A 12,371-nucleotide genomic window follows, 5' to 3' on the forward strand; every position below is an offset into this window, starting at 1 on the left:
TGTCAGCCACCATTCTGGGTTTGATATGCATTCTCTCATTTAATCTTTGTGGTATCTCTGCAAGGTAAGTATTATTATCCCAGTTTTGCTGCTGTGGAAATGGAGTTGCAGAGAAATTAAGAGATATACCCAAGATCACACTGTTCATGTGTTGTGGAGCCATATTTTGAATCCTGTGAGAGACTTCAGTGCTGATGATCAGATGACCAGACCATCAAACCATGCTGGAGGTGATTTTTTAATTACCATTCTGCCTCTACCCCATTTTCAATACTTCAGAGAAAAAAAATACAAAGATGGCTTTCTCCATCTGAACTTATCTGAATCAGGACAGGAAAGAATACCCAGGACACAGACCCTTTCCCCAGAGAGGAGAGAATACATTTCTACATACTGCTGCCCAATCATCAAGCCCAGTAGTTGCCAAAAACAAACCAACCACCTGATTTCCCTGGGCCTGGAGTGTTTCAGAATCCTCTGCCCCACTTGTTCTGCCGTGTATTAACTGCAGAGCTGTGGCAAATTGCAGGGCACTCATTGGCGATACACAGGTGGACATGAGCTTGTTAACAGAATGCAGTAATTGACATATCGTGATTCATTATGCACAGCACGAAGGACTCTAGTAGAAGCCCACTTTGTGGCCAAGCGCTGCTGGCACCACCAACCTTGAGAATTTGTTTCTGGCTCTGTTCTGGCTCTCCAGCTGGAGAGCGCCATCCTTTTAGGGTCCAGAAGCAGTCTGTGGCTTCAGTCTTATCTGCCCCTACCTCCAGGCAAGGAGTAAGGATACTTCCCTGGTCCCAGGCTGCATGACGTTGGAGGGAGATTATTTGTTCATTCATTCACTCAACAAGCATTTAAAAAAATCTGGCCAGGCATGCAGTGGAGAACAAGACAGATAGTTCCTCCCCTTCCAGAACTTAATCACCTGGTGACTATCAGAACTACAAATTTCCCAGAACTACAAAAGCACCCAATTCCCAGTTCTATAGACCTGGAAGTGGGCCCTCTCTGGACCTTAGTTTCTTTATCATCAAATGAGTAAAAAAGAGAGAATTGTATTGGTCAATCTCTTTTAGCTCTAAGATTTCAGACTCTGTGGTTATGGATTATAAACATGAGTCACAGTATCAATCTTAGTCATTTGTATCCAATGCCAAAGGAAAAAAAATGAAAATCTCAAATTTCAGAATCTGGATGGGAAACATGGACACAAGCTAATTCAATTTCTTCACTTACAAATGGGAAAAATGAGGCTAAAAGAAGGGTGTGTCTTGCCTAGTATATCAGTGAACAGAGCCAGGATGGAGAGGCCTGTCAGCTGAGCCCAAGTCTTGAGATACCCCATTCCTACTGAGGCTGCCTCTTCACTCAGCACTGCTGCTGTGCCCCTCTTTGGAACCCTTTCTGCACTTGGCTTTTGTAACAGTGAGCTCTACTGAGTCTTCTACTTATACCTCTAACCACTGCTTCTGTGTTTCCTTATCAGCCCCAGGGCCAATGGCCTGAGAGTAGAAGAAGGAGTAGGCTTTGATAGCTGAGCCCCCCAAAGGTAAATCAAATTTACCTTTGTTATGCTAAGGCTATAAAAAAAAATGGACATGAAGAAGTTGAAGCAGAGCATGTAGAGTTTGCTGACAGAGTTCTCGAACAAGCAGTCACAGAGGCAAACCACAGTGAAACAACAGAAGAAGGGAACCTGGTGGAGATGGCTGCTGAGAAGTTGCTCCATGAACTCAGAGGACCTGTAGAAGGGCCTACCTACACTCATTGTCTTAGAGCAGCCTTGCTAACCCACGGGCAGCGAGCTGCATGTGGCCCAGGACAGCTTTAAATGCAGCCCAACACAAATTTGTAAACTTTCTTAAAACAGGGTTTTTTTGGGTTTTTTTTGTTTTTTTGGTTTTTTTTTTAGCTCATTAGCCGTTGTTAGTGGTACTTTTTGCGTGGCCCAATTCTTCTTCCAGTGTGGCCCAGGAATGCCAAAAGATTGGACACCTCTGGCTTAGAGCCTCTCTATACCTCTGGCCCATGTCTGTCTTCTACATGTAGCCAATGAAAAGAATCTAAAGCTGGAAGGGCAGGGGACCTTTCTGATGCTCTTGTGAGGCAAAGGGATTGAGATCACTGCAGAGAAGTTGGCAACAGGAGGCCCATCATTTTTTCAGTGGCCAGGACATCTCCATTCTGGGTGGAGGAAGACGCAAGGCTTTGGCAAATGCTAAAATGCTTGTTTGTCTATTGCTCTTTCTTTATGTCCATCACATCTGGGAACCAGTACCTTGAAGCACTATCCTTGATTAATTTATAATTTTCTGCCCTATACTGACTGCCTAGGAAAGAGGTGGTCAGAGGTATGAGAGGGTGAAAATACCGTTCTTGGTTATGAAAACCTATATCTGTTCTGTGTATCCATGGATAATTTTAGTCTTCTAAATTGATCTGTTATTTTCCATGCTTTATTTTTATAAAAAGTCATTTTTCAGTAAACATATAACATTGTCAAGAACTACCTAATCCATGTACATAAAATGTCATGTGAATGTATAAATATATATATAATGTATAAAAATAAAATTATTCTAATTTTTAAAAAATGACTAAAGGTCATTTGACTGTGAATTGGATGCCTGAGTCTGAAGTATTGATTCCTGTGTGTCCTTGAGCTAGTCACTTCCCCTTTCTGCCCCTCTGTTCTCATACCTATGAAGTGAAAGGTCTGGATCAGTGGTTTTAGTCACCTGGCCTATTCTATCAAATCACTTGGGATAATTGTTAAACATATACATTCCTGGGCCCACTTCCAGATCAATAGATTTGGGAATTGGGTGCTTAGAAATTTTTAGTTCTGATAGTCCTCCAGGTAATTAATTCCAGGTGATGTAGCCAGATTTTGAGTGGTTGTCTTCCTTGAACCCCTCTGGTTCTGATGTTTTCGGATCCTTTGCCTTCTTTCACTCTTGCTCAGTTTCCCATTGTTCTCTTTTCCTTTTTTCCCTAGAGTGCTCCTCTCACTAGACTGTGAACCTCTGAGGAGGAGGGGCTGTATCTTACCCACCTCTTTTTCCCCGTCCTCCAGCGCAATGTCTGGCACACTGGTAATGCTCAGTGAACAGTGGGTGCAATGAAGGGAAGGAGGGAATGAATGGGCTCTCATGGCTTTATACCACCTATACACATCCAAGTAATGTCCTTAATTTTTCCTGCATCCTCAGTCATTATAGATTTCTTCAGAATGGTAAGTGGAAAGACCACAGACTTTGGAATCTAAGAAAACTGGATTTGAATCTCAACTCTTTCTCTTACTGTGTAGTGATTTCTCCCAAGTCATTTAATCTCTTTAAACTACAGTTTCCTTGATTGTAAAATAAGGAGAATGGCACCTGTTGCTTGAGATTGTTGTTAGGATTGACTTACTACATGAAAATATGGATGCAGAGTGCTTGACATATAGTAGGAACTCAAGTATCTCAGCTTCTTTTCTTCCTTTACATGCCCTGTGGTGAGTAACAGTAAAAGGAGGGAGGAAGACTCAGAAGAATAGATCAACCCCAAGCCAGGCCGCAGAGGGTGACAATATGGTTCATTGTCATCTCCTGGCTTCCTGCGACACTGAGGTTCTCACTGAGGCCCAGGCATCTTGGTGGATCCCCACTTGCTCAACCCTGGGCATATCAGAATTCAGACTTAGAATCTCCTGACTTTAAGTGTGGCATGTTCTCTCTGTTTCTGTGAGCTACAGGAGACAGAGAAGTAACAAAAGAAATTCAAGGAACTATTATAGGTTGGGGATCCTTATGCAGGCTTGATGTCTGGGCTTGCTGTGAGAAACTCAAGTTCATTTCAAATGGTTGGTTCTCAGGGCTAAAAATCTGTGCATTGGTTTCGTTAGCATATCAACTCCTCTCTTCACACACTCTGTGTTGGAACTGCCACAGCATGCTGCTTTTCATAAAAGTCTCTCTTTCAAACCAAGTCCAGCTGTTTCAGTCCTAGAAGGCAGCCAGATTAGTTCTCTTCTGGGCAAAATGGTAAATGCTTATCACTCCCCACAATGCCTCCAGCACCACAGAAATAACAGCCACCCTTTACTGAGTGCCTACTGTGCTTGAGTCCTTTGACATCACTATGAGTGGTTATTATTAGCTCATTTTATAGGGCAGTAGGTTATGATTAAGACTGTAGACTTTCAAGTTTGACCAAGGTTCAAATCCTGGCCCCACCATATTTTAGCAAATCCTCTGTGAGTTTCTGTTTCTTATTAGCAAAAAAGGGCTAGTAATGTATACCTCATAGTACTGAAAGGATTAACTGAATACCACATGCATGGTCTTGGTACCACGCCTAATGCATGGTAAGTAAATCCTCAATAAATGTAACTGTGGTAATGATGGCAATGCTGTGGTGTCTTCATCTATAGAAGGTGGTTCACTGTAGTGGATACCAGAGAGATGAGGAGAGGTGGCAAAAATATCAACAGTTTCTGTTAGTCTAAGCCAGACTCAAGAGAACCTCAGAAATACTATTAGAAAGGGACCTGATATGATTGCTTGGAATAAACTCAGTGAATAGCTGCAGTGTATTATTCATTCAGCAGATTTTTATTGACTATCTACTATGTTTCAGGCCTTGTGCTAAAAGCTGGAGATACTATGATGATAAAACAGACATGATCCCTTGCCCTCAAGGAGCTTAAGTCTTATGGAAGGACTCAGACACTGTTAAAAAAAAAATTGCACCAGTCGTGTAAAATTACAGACTAGGATAAATGCTATGAAAGAAAGGGACAAGGTACTATAAGAATGTATGATAGGGGTCCTCACCTACTTCACATGATCAAGGATAGCTTTGCTGAGGAATTGACATCTGAGCTGAGATCTGAAGGATCACTAGGAGTTATAATTAGATGAAAGGAGTGGGTAGGATGGAGAGAAAGCTTTCTAGGCATATGGACAAATATGGCCCCCATGGTGAGAGGCAGCTTAGCGCTTTCAAAGAAGTGAGAAGGTCAATATGATTTGAGTACAGAGAAAAGGCTGGAGGGGGAGATTAGGGCCTTGCAGGCCATGTGAAGAGTTTCTTTTCTTTTTATTCTAAGCTAATAGTAATCATAGAAGGATTTGAAGCAGAGGTGGTTATGTGTGTGTTACTCATGGGGAGGGCACTATGCTCAATTTGACATTTATAAGAGATCTTTCCAACAATGACCTTGAGAATGGATGGAGGGTGCAAAAGTGGATGTGGCAAAACCAGTTAAGGAGCTTTTGCAATGGTCCCAGTAAGAAATCATGCTGGATAGAGTGAGAGAAGTAACAGTGGAGGTAAGAAGGACAACATGGTTTGAGATATTTAGCAGGTAAAATTAGCAGGACTTGATAATGGATTGAATGTAGCTGTGAGGAAAAGAAAGATATGAAGCACAAGCCCCAGGTTTCTGGGTGCATAAGTGGGAATGGCCCTGCCATTCGCTAAGCTAAAAATAAAAAGTAGAAGGTGAACAGGTTTGGATAGGAAGATCTGATCTGAATTTGAACACACTGCACTAGAGGTGCCTTTTAGACATCTGGGTATGGATATTCTATGCCCATGGCCACCAAGGGTAGGCCACAATGGCCTTAGGATGCCCCGAGAAATCTGACCCAGATCCAGCCTCTCTGGGGGTCAGCCTTGTTTGGCAGCTGGCCTGAGGACTCATGGTTTGCTTCCCACCCTTGCGGTTCTATTTCCTTACCAGAGTATCCTGAAAAGGGAGAATTCAGCCTAAGAAGGAATAGGAACAGTCTGGGGAGAGACTCTGCTGCTTTAGGGGAAACAATTTAGATATTGATGCATGTTGTTTGAGATGTTTTTCCAAATCTTTGATTGACATATTTGTGTTTGACATGTGTGCTTTTATTTATTAAAATATTTGCTATTAATATATATCTACTATATGGTAGACACAATGTCAAGTCAGAAAGGACCCGTGGTACTTCAGAAGCGACAGCCCCAGAACCCATCTGGCTTTGCTGTTCTTATGATTTTAGAGAATACTAAATCTCTAGGATGCTGAGCTGCTGACTTTTCATCAAGGGAACCTGTCCTTGAGTTCAGGGGATTGGCTTGTCAGGGGCTTCTTCTGCAGCTGAAACTCTTCAGTCTGTCTTTGGGGGCCTCTCTTCTGCAGTCTCCCTAGACAGTAACTACATCAGTTCTCCGCTTTGAACAGAGCTCAGCTGGGCACTCTGAGCCACCCCACCTTACCACTGCTATGTGTTCTGGTTTGTTGCCTGAAAGCAACTCTTTGTGTCCAGGTTAGCAGGTGAGGGTGATAGAAGTGTCGGAGGAGGTTTCATGTCCTTCTGTAGAACAGCAGAGGAGAGCTGGACTGGCGGGCAGGAAGGGGGGTGGTGGGCAGAGGTGTGACTCATCCAGCCCTGGCACCATGTGATAGGATCTGTGAATACCCATGTGAAATAGATACATGCTTTAAGAACATTTGCCTTGTGAAAATCTAAACTCACAAGCCACATGAATTTGGAACCGCGATTACCATCACAAAAGGGAGCTGATATCCTTTAAAATATCCTGTAGTGTATCTAAGACACAATGCAGTGAGGGATGAAATATTTATGCCAGTTTAGGCACTCAGGGGAAGCTGGCAGTCTCTATGTCAGTGGAACAAAGAACTTCTTATAACTGGAGCAGATGGTGACCCCCTGTCAGGGCAGGTGTTCCTGCAGAGGCCAGACGACCACATGTCAGGTGGGACAGAGGGACTGCTTCCCATGGTGGACTGAGAATCACAGCTCTAAGATTCTCTGATTCTTGGCTTTGCTTTCTGTCTTGAAAAGTAAGTCTGCCTTAGGCAAATCTGCCAAGGACAGATGTGTCCTTGAAGTCAGAAGGACCTAGACTAAATCTCAGCTCCACCTCTTCTAGCTTTGTAAATTAGGAAGGTGGCTCTCTGAACCTCCTTCTTCCAGTCTATAAAATTAGGTTTATAATACCTTGCAGAGTTTTGTGTGTGAGGGTCAAATGAATTAAGTCTTGGAGCCAACACCTCAGGATGTGAGGTGGGGAGAAGGCTTTGGAGCCTCTGATCAGCTGGCAGCCCTGTGGCATGTGCGCGTGGATGGTGTGCACATGGCTTGAGTTTGCATGCTCTGCACAGGGAGAACATTCATTGCTCCATAGAACACAAATTCAGGGCATGTGTCAGCTCACTGGCAGCCTGGGGTAGGCTGGGACACGCTGTCCTGTTTCTGCCTGAGGACTGACACCGACTCAGCAAACAGCCCACCCAGCTTAAGTTTCCCCAAAGAACTCAGTCTTCGTTACAGAGAAATCCTTTCAGGTGCCGAGAGTGGCATGTTTCTTGCAATCTGACCCCTGGAAGAATTCTGACTGTGTCCCTTTCCCATGCCAACTCTTTACTAAAGCCGATTTAATGAGGAATTATTTTTCTAATGTGTTGGATAAAATCCTAAAGCGTGTCTCTGATGGTGTCTTAGGAGGTTCACAATGTTTTTATTTTCATGGGGAGCATTAAGAGGATACAGACTAGGCTTTCGTTGGGGCAAGCATAGTCATTGTAAACTAGAGGCTGCTTGCTGCCTGCAAAATCCTTGACACCCCAGGCAAAATTCTGGCTTCATATGTCACCATCTAGCATACCTGAATCACTCCAACTTGAAGACATTTGTCCCTGTTCAGGGTATCCATCATAGTCGTCACAGTTCCATCTGTGTACACAGTGAAGCTCTGTATTTACCAGTTATTTTATCTGCCTAGCCTCCCTGTGGGCTCTGTAGGGCAGGGTTCTTGGCCCTTTTATTCAGATTAAGAGAACATGGCTCTGCAAGGTGCAATAGTTTGTCTGAGGTCACCCAACTAATTATTGGCAGAGCTGTTTTTCAAATCCTGGTCTTCTAAGGGGCAGCCTGACATAATGTAAACACCATCCAGCATTTACATCCCACCAATGGCACTCATGAGCTGTATGACCTTGTGCAAGCTAGTTATTGTAAGTAGTTATTGATATTAATAATTAGAGTAGAATTTACAAAGCACCTGGCATGGTAGTAGGTGCTCTACACTGTATCTCATTTTCATTCTCACACTAGACCTGTGAGAGGGGTTTTATTATTATCCGTTTTACAGATAAGCATCCTGAAATTCAGAGTGCTAAAGTAGCTTTCCCTGTCTGAGCCCCGGTTTCTCTATAAAATACGAATATTAATATCTCCCTGGGAGGGTGATGATAAGGGCTGAATGAGATAATGTGTGTAAACTGCCCAGCACAGAGCCTGGAATAGAGGAGGTGCTCAGTCAATACTTGTTTCCTTTCCCTAGTTCCTCCTCTGACTTCTAATCTAGTGGTCTTTCTACTGCAGCCCACTAAATACATTTGGAAGCTAAGGTCATGCTTAAGTCCTCTCCATAGCTCTCTCTATCACACTCTTCCCTACTGCCCAGAGGCCACTTCAAGTCTCTCTGTCAGATACCGCCTGTTTAGTTTTATGCCAGTTCAGGAAACATCTTCCTTCCCTGGCATGCTGCACCACACCCCTGACATTTGCCCCAGGGCTGTGTTCTGGACTGCTAAAGCCTACCCTGGCCTCTCTAGCCACAGGGCTTTCTTCTTTCCTAGCTTTCTCTAAGGCAAATACAGGTTGCTTCCCTTACTTTGACATTTTACCTGGACTCTTTCGTGTTGTTATGTTGTGCTTCATGAGAGGCCACATATGGCACCCAGGTCTTCTGACTTCTAGTGTTGTGCATGCCCTGAAGTTTACTATCTTCGTCTATTTGGTGTTTCTATGAAGGAATACCTAAGACTGGGTAATTTATAAAGAAAAGAGGTTTATTGGCCAGGCGTGGTGGCTCACGCCTGTAATCCCAGCACTTTGGGAGGCTGAGGCGGGTGAATCACAAGGTCACGAGTTCAAGACCAGCCTGACCAACATAGTGAAACCCCCCCCCCCCGTCTCTATTAAAAATACAAAAATTAGCCGGGCGTGGTGGCAGCACACACCTGTGATCCCAGCTACTCAGGAAGCTGAGGCAGGAGAACCACTTGAAGCCGGGAAGCAGAGGTTGCTGTGAGCCAAGACAGTGCCACTGTACTCCAGCTTGGGCGACAGAGCAAGACTCCGTCTCAAAAAAAAACAGAAAGAGGTTTACTTGGCTTATGGTTCTGCAGGCTGTATAAGAAGCATGGCGCCGGCCTCTGCTTGGTTTATGGTGAGGGCCTCAGGCTGCTTCCACTCATGACAGAAGACAAAGGGGAGCCAATATGTGCAGAGATCACATGGTGAGACAGGAAGCAAGAGAGAGGGGAGGTGCCAGGCTCTTTTTAACAAGTAGCTCTCCCAGGAACTAATAGAGTGACAACTCACTCCCCACAGAGGGCATCCAACTATTCGTTAGGGATCTGCCCCCCTTTATCCAAACATTGCGCTTCAGGCCTGTACCTCCAATATTGGGATCAAATTTCAACATGAGGTTTAGGGGAACTCATTCATTTGGCTTTCAATAAATATTCATTTATTTATCACTTACTCAGCCAGACCCTGTATTAGACAAAATAGTAAGTGCTGTAGTACTCAATTAGTATAGATCAAATTAATACCTAGTTTCAGCTCCTGAACTTGGGGATTGGGGCATGGGGTATGGTAAGGAAGAAAAGAAGGGTATTACCTGGCAGTGGGTAGACTTCAGAAGTAACAGACCTGACTGCCAGGATGTACCTCCATAAATTTGAGGGACTATAGATAGAGGTTAGTTCTTATACCTCTAAAAGATAGCTTGGAGAAGTGAAAAGGGGAGCTATTTCTAAATGATTCATTCATTCAGCAGTCTTTTAGCAAGTACCTTATCTGTGGCTGGTGTTCTGCTGGTGGTGAATAAGATAGGGCTCTGTTCTTTTGGACTCCCCTTCTCTCTGGGGAGGTAAACCTGTAGATAGGTGAATCTCAGTGAGTGGTATAATGGCAAAGGAGAGTCCAGGGAAGGTGGGAACTTCAAAGGAGGGGACTTAACTTTTCACAGGGGAAGTAAGGGAAAGTTTCATAGAGAAACTGCACCTCAGAAGGGGATTAGGCAAGAGAGCATTCCAGAAAAGGGAATAACACTTGAAAAGGCCCAGAATCCTTAAGGAAAGGAGTATATTCAAGAAATAGAAAAGACAGTGTGTTTAGGAGATATGCACTGATGTGTTACATTATTGATTGTACCATGAAGGTCTTTGTGTGGCATGTTGAGGGTACTGGACTTAATCCTTTAGGCATCAGGAACCAATAGAGGTCTTAAAACTATAGTCTAGTTGATGGAAAGAAAATAGCTGTTCTATTGAATACTAATCAATCAAATCCCCATTTTCTACTGAGTCTGGATGCAGCCTCAGAAATATTCTCATGAAAGAGGCATGAAAGTATGAGGCTTTCAAGTAAGCCCAGTCCAGTAGACCTTGAGTGGATGCCCTTGGCCCATATACCTGTAGTGATCCAGTAAATGCAAGGCCTTCTTGCCCAGTGGACATTGGTCCTTTTCTCCAGGAAGCTCTTCTGAACAGAAAGTCTAGCTCTTTTGAAGAGGATAAAATGTGCTGGGCTAAGGAATCAGGAAGTAGCCATTAGTCTGTAACCTCACTGGTGGCTGTGATTGTCTTTGCCAGCTCCGTATCCCTAGAATCCAGCACAAAACTTGGCACATGGTATGTGCTCAGTGATGTTTGCTGAATAAATGAACAAGGAAAAGAAACTAATCAACTCTCTACCTAACCAGTCAACCATCCAACCTGAGTTCTAATTCCAGCTCTTGAATTTTCATTCTCTCAGCTATACAACCACCTGGTTGTTCTCTAAGGCCTTTCACACCCTAGGATTGTAGGATGATAAATAGTTCAGAGCAAGCCCAGTTATCATTTATAATTCTAATATGCCTCAAATTTAATCAGAATAAAATATCAAAACCAGCACTACTTTACAACATTTCAGATATGCCGTCTAAAAACAGAACCTGCGTCTGTCTCAGAGTTGTGAAGAAAATGTATTAGGTTATATTAAACAGCAAGATTGTCCTTTTTGTAGGAAAAAAATAAATTAAATCTTGTCTTCCTGACTGGGGATTTTAATTGGGATTTGAGTCAATTTGATCCAAATTTGAGCATCCATCCAGAGAACATTTATTGACATCTGCTATGAGCAAGGTTTTGTGCTAGGCATGAGGGAGATAGGAAAATGAATAAGATACAGGTCCTTCCAGACAGGAATTGATGGTGTAGTTAGGGAGATGAAACTTGTACATGCTTGACTCTGACCCAGATGGACAGAGAATAAGCAGAGACAGTCCAGATCCAGGAGTAGGAGTGTCAGAGGAGGAAATCCCTTCCAAGTACACCATATATGTAGGAAGTCTGCCTCTTACCACAACCCTAGGGCTCAGAATTTAGACTGAGCTATTGTGGCTATGAGGATGTGCTCTGTGGATTGTGCTCTCTGCCATGCAACTGCCTGGAGCTTATAGTCATCCTCAGCCATCAAGTTGAGCACCTCAGCCCAAACTGGTATTGGCAACGAAAATCATCTAGGGCCTTAATGAACAGTGTGCACATACTACACTGCCAAGCTTGGTAGCATCTTTTTATGGCTTGTATGCTTGGGGTTGATTTCCAGAAAAAGTTGTTCGCTGTAACAGGAATTTGTATTTCTTGTTTTATAAGACTGGAAACTGTTAATAATACTTGTCCAATGTGTGCTCTTCTCTGCCTTGGCTGCCACTGAAATTCAGGACCTAACTAAAATGGGATCATCCACTTTCCAACATTTATCCAACAATTATTTGTCAAGTGATTCTCTGTGCAAGGCCCTGTGCTAAGTGGGTAGGAGACACACACAGGCTGTGCTCTCAAGGAGCTGACAAAAGATGTGTGAACCAGGCCAAGGGGAACTGAAATACCAGCTGAGAGAACTACTAGAGGGATCAGAGCAGAAAAAGTTTGATTTTAGCCTATGGGCACAAAGAGAAAAACGTAAAGGAGATCCATGTGATTTGGACCTCAAAAAGGTAGGAATCATACACATTGAAATAGGTGTAGTAGGATTTCTAAAATAAAATAATGACCAAAGTATTGAGGAAGCAAAAAACTTCAGGCTTGTTTAGGAAAGTAGGAATACTTCAGTTTGGCTAAGGGGAACAGGCTTAGAAAAGGTTAGGATCAGATCATCACAGAGGGCCTCCTCCTCAGATGTTCCGGAGTAAAGCATTTATATATTTAATTGTATGGGCAATAAGATGCCTGCTTAAAAACTTACTAAGTTTAATAAGTTTTTAAGCAGGTGTGAGTTGGAAAAATCCTAGAGTTGGAAAGGATTTTGGATATAACC

The 12,371-nt window shown here is 43.3% G+C and overlaps 1 protein-coding gene across 18 annotated transcripts in view; it reads left to right on the forward strand.

Annotated features, from left to right (window-relative positions):
- Positions 1-12,371, forward strand: part of SERGEF (secretion regulating guanine nucleotide exchange factor) — a 253,741-nt gene that overhangs the window by 174,383 nt on the left and 66,987 nt on the right. The window lies entirely within an intron of this gene.

Source organism: Pongo abelii, chromosome 9, assembly GCF_028885655.2.
Source record: "Pongo abelii isolate AG06213 chromosome 9, NHGRI_mPonAbe1-v2.0_pri, whole genome shotgun sequence".
Taxonomy (NCBI): Eukaryota; Metazoa; Chordata; class Mammalia; order Primates; family Hominidae; genus Pongo; species Pongo abelii.